Source organism: Austrofundulus limnaeus, unplaced genomic scaffold (assembly GCF_001266775.1).
Source record: "Austrofundulus limnaeus strain Quisiro unplaced genomic scaffold, Austrofundulus_limnaeus-1.0 Scaffold815, whole genome shotgun sequence".
NCBI classification, from domain to species: domain Eukaryota; kingdom Metazoa; phylum Chordata; class Actinopteri; order Cyprinodontiformes; family Rivulidae; genus Austrofundulus; species Austrofundulus limnaeus.
Window position 1 is genome coordinate 144,621 of NW_013953217.1, and position 7,902 is coordinate 152,522.

A 7,902-nucleotide genomic window follows, 5' to 3' on the forward strand; every position below is an offset into this window, starting at 1 on the left:
CCCCCCCCCCCCTTCCCGGCGGCTGTGGTCCGCTTGCACACCCCACTCGCGTTTGATTAATACTGATTTTTTGCGAAATTTACTGATTTGTAATGCTCATTATACATGTAAATATGTGAAAGGGTTGACTTATGGACTCTGAAGTCCCGGGCCGGTCGGGGCCGCGGTGCGCGTGAACAGGTGCTGCAGCTGCGGTCACACTGCCTCTCAGCCCTCGCTTTAAAAACAGTCAGATCTGTCGCGGTTTTGTTGTGCTCATAAACACACAATGTTACAGGAGAAATGCTGTGAGGTGCTTTTAGAAAAATAATATATATAAAATACGACGTAATCCTCGGTGGAAAATAGCTCAGGAAAGCCTGGGAAAAACGCTCAGCGTTTCCAGGACTGAGTGAAGCTGACCCCCCAGCCACAGAGAAAGAAAAAAGGCAGCGGTGTCAGTCACACAGCATGACCCGCCCTGCTCTGTTCGGATTGGCTAAAACTTTGGCTGTGGCTCTCTTTATTGGGTGAAAGAACAGTCAGAAAAAAGACACTGTTACACACAAAAGCAGTGCATCTGCTGTGTCATGTCTAACATTTAGCTGTAAGTGAAAACATTTTTTCATCTTGTCTTATATTTCTTAATCATGTCACTTGTTCTTCCAGGATCAAACRCTTATGGAGAGATGTGTACATTCAAGTCGTTGACACACTCTTTCATAACATGGAGAGAGAAGGGCATTAAATCCTGATGATGAGAGTTATCTGTTTGCTCTCCACTGGACTTTTCTGCCTCAACTACAGAGACAACTTGCTTTTTTCATGGATGCGTGGAACCATCATAGCCTACAAACAGCAGTCAGTCTCCCTACCAACTTTGGACATCATTCAGGCATCTTCAAGATCTAGATCAGGTGTGTGAAAGCAGATGATTGCATCAAATCAGAAGACAATATTTAAATTTTAAAACTATTAAAAATTTTTTACATTTTTATTTAAACTTTAAGAAGCCTAAAATGACATGGCTACATTACATAATATACTTACTTAGGATCACTAGCGGAACAAATCGGAGCCGGGCTGGGGGTGGGGCAAATGACTGGGCCCTTTACACCAAAAAATAAAGCTCATGATAACATCATTTTATTCAACACATGCCTGCAACAGCAGGGCTTACAAACGTCAGCACCACAGAGTGACTATTATTTTGACGTCCATCAAACGGACATGATGTGTAACCAAGAGAAGAAGGAAAAAAAAACATTCAACAACACAAATTCAGAACAGTTCAGCACCACGGATAGTGGTCGGGTCATTTTGACACCAGCTTTATCTATTTCAACTCAGAGCCTGAGTAGCTAAAATTCAGTAAAATTGACACAGAGGCCCACAGGTTCACAAACACAGTTTCAAAAAGAAGTAGCTACTTACCGCTATTGAAGGACATATGACGAACCTTACGCTCCGAGAACTCGTCCGTGACACTCTTTGATCTCTTATTCTGGACAAGTCCTCTCAGTCTCTCCTGTCCCAGTGTGTCCCACTCAAGTATCAAGTTATAGCCTATGGATTGTCTGTAATTTTTTCCTCATTTTGCAGGTAGGCCTATACTGAAGTTAACAGACCATTCTCTACCAAATATTTTTAAGTTTTATGGATAAAAAGACGTAGGCCTAGTTTCAAACTTATTTAAAATTTCAGAGCCCGTAGGAYGTTAAAACAATAAATAACCTAAAATAACCWTTTTCCAACCCGCTATGCCACAATAAATAAGTTCTCTCCCTCCTCGTTTCTTYTTGCTCTGCCCCGGGGCTCTGCCCTGCACAGGTGCTGAAACCCGCGGCTGACAGCCAGCCTGTATCCCCCCCGCGTGTGATTAATACGGATTATTTTATTTTAATTTTTGCTAAAATTATGGATTTCTGAGGCTCATTATACAGGTAAACGACTGAAGGGGTTGACATGCTGGTGAGTTTTAACTTAGAGAATGAGCGCTCAGAGGTTGAAACGGTGAAGAGTCACATAAAAAGAGAGCGGTACAGCCTCACTGAAGTTACTGCTGGATGGAAGCTTTTTTTTACCAGATCCACAAAACATGTTTGCTTGTTTATCTGGTCCCTGAAGAAGTTCTAAATCAAAGCAGACAGGGTTCTTCTGGATGCATTCAGGCCCGCTTTCTCCACCTGCTTCAGAGGGTCGTTTCCATACTGCCTCCGAACCGGTTCGGTCTMATCCCGTGCTCCGAGGAGCTCGGGGAGGAATGTGCAGGAAATGTGAAATCGCACAATAAATCCAGTGATAAATGTAGAAGTCTGAGCAAAACAAGTCATTGTGTGGAAGTCGGGTTGAAACTGCATCATTCTCTGTCGACTTTCTGAAACTTCTGATTTCAGAATAAAATCCACGTGTATCGTGTGTGTATGAATATGTTGTGAGCTGCATGTTTCCATCTGCTTCCTAATCATAATGATGCATTTTGACAGCATTTATGTATAAATTTACCCATATAATTATTAATATAAAAAACATTTTGACAAAATTGCTCTTTCTTTGGGGATTTATTTTGTAAATTCATAAGTTGTGCTCGTTCTTCTTCCATTTGGTGCAGTGTGATTTTTGTAAATTGACTCCGGAGCAGCTCCGGTGTCGGGCAAAAGATGAATCTCATTTTGGTAGATCTGGGTCCGCTTGCTGCTCTGCACCATCATGAGGAGCAGTGTAAATACTGTCTCTGATTATAATGGTTGAATATTTACTGCAGAGGTTGGAACAGAGCAGAACAGCATGGTGTAAATTGAGGGTTAGGTTCTATCTTCCTCTGGGCCCRACAAGGTCCAGACTCACACTCTGGGCCCCAGGCCGGGGGTGTGCCGCTAATTGTTTTAGAAATTTTTTAAATAAATCACAGCTTTTCATAAGTCAACAAAACATATCTAATAATGAAATTTTTATTGTCATCTGTGTTCAAGTGGAGGCAGATTACAGTATTGATTGGGATGGACCATACGGCGTTGATGACCTTGGAGTTCAACCAGAACATGTTGAAGTACCCCAAGTGACCCTGCAGTGACACCTGGTCGAGGAGAACATGGCAATGTTTCCTTCATAGATGCAGTCAGAGTCTATACAGAGACACTGCAGCAGCTGATACAGTGACCACCTGAACTAGATGACTTCAGATCAGTTCAGTATGTGAAAATGCTTGAAAAATCAGGAAGCTCAACAGATAATGGAGAGACGAAACGTTTCATTAGAGAAGAACCCGTCCATAAGACCTATACAATTTTTTCTTTATGTACTGTATATGTGTATATGTGCATTGGTACATTACTATATATCACATGTGTATATTGTGGGGTTTTGTTTGTTATCTTTTATTAATCTTTCATTATTCTTCTCAGCCTCTCTTGTATTAAGCTGCAGTAATGTGCAAATTTCCAGACTGTGGGATCAATAAAGTTTTATCTTATCTTATTTTATCTTAAAAACAGTTTTTAATAGGTAGATAACTGTGTTTTTGCTATGAAACTACAAATATGGCCGAACGGGGTGCAGTCGAATGCTCAGCGACCTGGAGGGAGAGGGGTGTGAAATATCTCACTTGTATTTAAAGAGACCGCACCAAAACAGCTTGCTGTGAGGCGCAACTCATAACAGGGGTAAAGCAAGGAAAGCAAGGAGTCTGTGGAACAACAAAAACGAGGAATTAAGACCAAAGTGTTGCAGTTTTATTTTAATAGACCATAAGTGAATGATTTAGACGTAAAAAAGAAGGATTTAAAAGCATGATATGATACCTTTAAAACGTTCAACACCCCCGTTGCCCATGGGGTGGTAGGCATGTGATGGTAGGTATGCGATTTGGCCACTCCAGACAAGCCCAAGAGCTCTGACACCAACTCGCTTTCAAAATTGGCTCCTTGGTCAGAATGGATTCTTTCTGGGAATCCATAAATGCACATGGTCCCAAAGTTTCTTAGCTACCTGCTTAGATGACTGGTGACAGCAAGGAAAAGCATGAGCCATTTTGGTGAAATGATCTGTTGCCACCAACACATCCACCAAGCACCTGAGGAGTTTGGGTGATGTCTCTATGTCAACCCCTCCCAAAACTCACGTGCGTCTCACCCACAGCGCCAGAAACACACTCATCATCATCATCAAAATTAGCTGATGTTGACATAGTGCATGAAACTAAATCTGACCAAGGAGTAGTAAACAAAGATAAATTGTATCATCTCAAAATGCATTTAACTGTGAAGAATGCCAACCACAAACAAAAAATTAAACAAAAAACAAAGGGTTCCCCTACCACACTCTGTAGAACACTTGGAGAGTTGTGTAGAGCTGAGCACCGGAGACCGAGATGGCACCGATGCTTCTGGTTAGAGCACCAACCGGTAAAAACTTTCCTTCTCTTTCTGCGTTGTGCTGTATGAAAGAAGACGGGATGGCTGGCTGACAAATCTTTATTTTCTGTTTGAGACACAACAAAAAGCAATGCTGCAGTGAAAATCCCAACAACTTGGTCCCATACACCTTCCTCTGTCAGCTTCAAGTAGCTTCTAAACAATCATACATGAGTGACATACATACAATCATACTGAGTGACATACATAGTGACACTCAGCCAGTGCAGTTACAACAAAACAGTAAAAGCAACACCAAACTGTCTGGAACAATATTCAGTACACAAAAGAAAAACATACCTGTTTGAGACAAAACAGAAAAAAATGCTGCAGTGAAAACCCCAACAACTTGATCCCAAACACCTTTCTTTACACAGGAATAAAACAAAAGAAAGAAAAATCAGTAAAATAGAAAACTCGCAGCACATGGTACAGCATTAAGCTTACGTAAGCATAACTGATACACAGGCTTGCATTAGCTTCCAATACAAAATGAAACACATTCTTTCTCCTATCTGATTAAAAAAACAATATTTCTATTTATCACAAATACACATTTATGATTCAAAAAACGTGAATCAAACAAAAACAAAAAGCATTTTACTGGGACCGCAGCAACACACATCTTGCCTCCGTTAGCTTCAAGCAGCTTCTAAACCAGGGGTCTCCAACCGGTAGCTCTTGGACTCATTCAGAGTAACTCTTCAGTGCTTGTGAAAAATTAGAAGCAATTTTTAATTTATCACTGGGCAATAAAACTTTCATTTAACTCCAATTAATTTATAGATGTCCCTTCCCCGTGGTTGTCAATCAAATGGTTTAGGGCCCAGTGTGGTCAGTCGGCAAATGACGCGAGGTTATGTGGTTGTTCAACATTAATTTTCGCACACACTTTTCATAGCCCATTGACACACACTGTGCCAAGCTCCTGGGAAACCCCTCCTGCTGTGGTATATGTCACTACAGAGGGTTTCTTCCCGCTGGAGTCTACAATGCGGAAAAAAATTTGGAGACCTGTCACCTGACATTTGTGCACAAATTTGTCGCAATTAAACCCTAAGTTATTAGTGTAAAATACACTATAATATGAATGCATAAACACAAAAAGCACATTTATGTAAATACGGTGTTTCATGTGAATTGAAGATGTTTTCTGTGCTAAACAAGCTTAATCCAATGGTTTAAGTTTAAGATTAAAGGCTGCAAAAGGTAACTCATGGACAATTTCATTTTGTGAAAGTAGCTCTTAAGGAAAAAAAGGTTGGAGACCCCTGTTCTAAACCATCTCAGAAGGAGCCAAGCTACATGAGCATGCTGCGTGAGTTGCRTTCAAGTGCACTCGGAAATAATCACTGCTTTGCTCAAACAGGACATAGAACAAAATTAAATAACCTAACAGAAAATAATGAACAATTTGGTGGAATTCAAAGCTTTACTCATTAATATTATTAATTTGCAACACTTGGACTGTTTTTAGGAGCAGTACAGACCCAAATGTAAGTAAAAAACTGAAAAAAGTGAAATTTGGGTATTAGGTCCCCTTTAATGCTTAGATACTGTATGCTGGTCTGCTCAGAGTCTTAGTTCTCTCGCTCTCTTTAGAAATCTAACATTGAGCTGTTTTGTTTGAGTGAAACATTTGCTCTGACTTTTCCTCTGAGTTTTAAATGATGATTTTTTAAAATCTGATTTATTTACTCCCACTAAGACTTCAAGCAGTTGTTACCTTCCACTCAGCTGAGTCTGAATGTCACTGCAGACAGGTAGGGATAAGAAAAGCTGGATTACAACAGCTGAACACACTGTGGGGAAAAACCTTTAGATGAACAGACAAGTCTGGGATAATCACATATTTGGCTACTTTCATTTACGTATATCCTGATCCAACTTTGATAGAAGAACAGTGGCTTTCTTTTGACCAGGATGACTGGAAAAAGCTTCTCTATCAAACACAACAGTTTCTTTCTAAACATAACCAATTAGGATGACAAATGACTCACGTCGGCGAACATCCCATGAGAGACACAAACATACAACTTGAATTACAAGGAAACAAAGAAGGACATCAGAGAGCAAACCAGAAATATATTTTGTCCTGGGAGTTATTTTTTTTTATTTTTTATTTTTGCTTTGATTTCCTCCCAGTTTGTTCTTTATCACACCTGACACTCTGTTCTATTTGAGGAGATTTGCGGTGGAGGTATTGATGCATAATGGATGGACTTCGACTTGAAGCAATGCCTTGTGGAAAGATGGAGTTGACTTGGAGAAGGTGTGATTGGTTCTTATTGAGCTCGAGCCCCCCAGGGATAGTTGTTATGAGCCACTCAGCATGCAGAAGCACTGTGCTGTGTTGACCCTTTCGCAGTGACCTATATGAGCTACACGCAGTATTGCAATGCTCAATGTGTTCACACACTCCATAATACGTTTTTACTGACTTTAGTTTCACACTCTGACTGAGATGATAAAAGTCTCCTTGAAAATATGTCAGCAGTTATCAACAAAGTCAAGATGAGTTTCAGGATACCAAAGCTTTTTATGCCTTTTGCAACCTTATTGAGAAAACTCACTACTGAGAGCTATAGAGAATTATTGCTACAAAATTTTAATGAGCATTTAATACCCCAGAGCACATAATAGGATGACAAAGKGTTGTGTATTTTGCATGTTCTATATTTGTAAATTAATTGATTTGAGGTAATACATGAAATACAACCTGACATTCTATTTTATCAGGGGGTATGCTTTATTGTTTATGACAGGTTCATAATGTTTGATGATATGTGTACTCATCCTGTCAAGACTTTAGTTTAAGCAGTAATCCCAGTGTTGCTCCTCTAGTTGTAGTCTTTCTTTGTTCTTTTATCTTGCTTCTGTCCACTTTCATTTTCTGACCCAGTGGTATCTTTGTCAGAGCTGTAGTTGCTTACACAACTATATCTGAGCCGTGGCTCTACTAAAATGGTGGCTATGTTGTGATGACAAGAATTGATTTCCAATTTCCTCCACAATGATTACATCATTTCCTGCAGCTCAGGCAATTTGGCCTACATTACTGAGCCTTCTGGGGGCTGTAGATTAGAGTGAAAGCTGTCCTCACCTGAGGCTCCTCTTTCTTATACTCCACCTGTACGAAACCAATCAGGTTCTGATGAGAATCCAGCTTTTGCACAGTCTTGCTTTTACTTAAAGCTTGGATACCAATGTAGCATTTTCCTCCTTTAATTAATAATTTCTGATTAGATATAACTGGTCTTATGACTGCTTAAAGGAAGAAATCAAGATCCACTAACTTTGGACATTTTTTAAGGATTTTGCATGTCCCTTTGTGCCTCGAATTAGCATATCTTACACAAACTCAACAGACTTCCTGACGCTTTCTTCCAACCCCCATAAGGAATGCCTCTTTTCTTCAAAGGAAAGGGGGTAGGGTCATAAAATGCCTTTAACAAGACTTCAGTAACTTGAACAAAGGAACTCACATGCTTGTTTAAATGAAAAAAAAAAA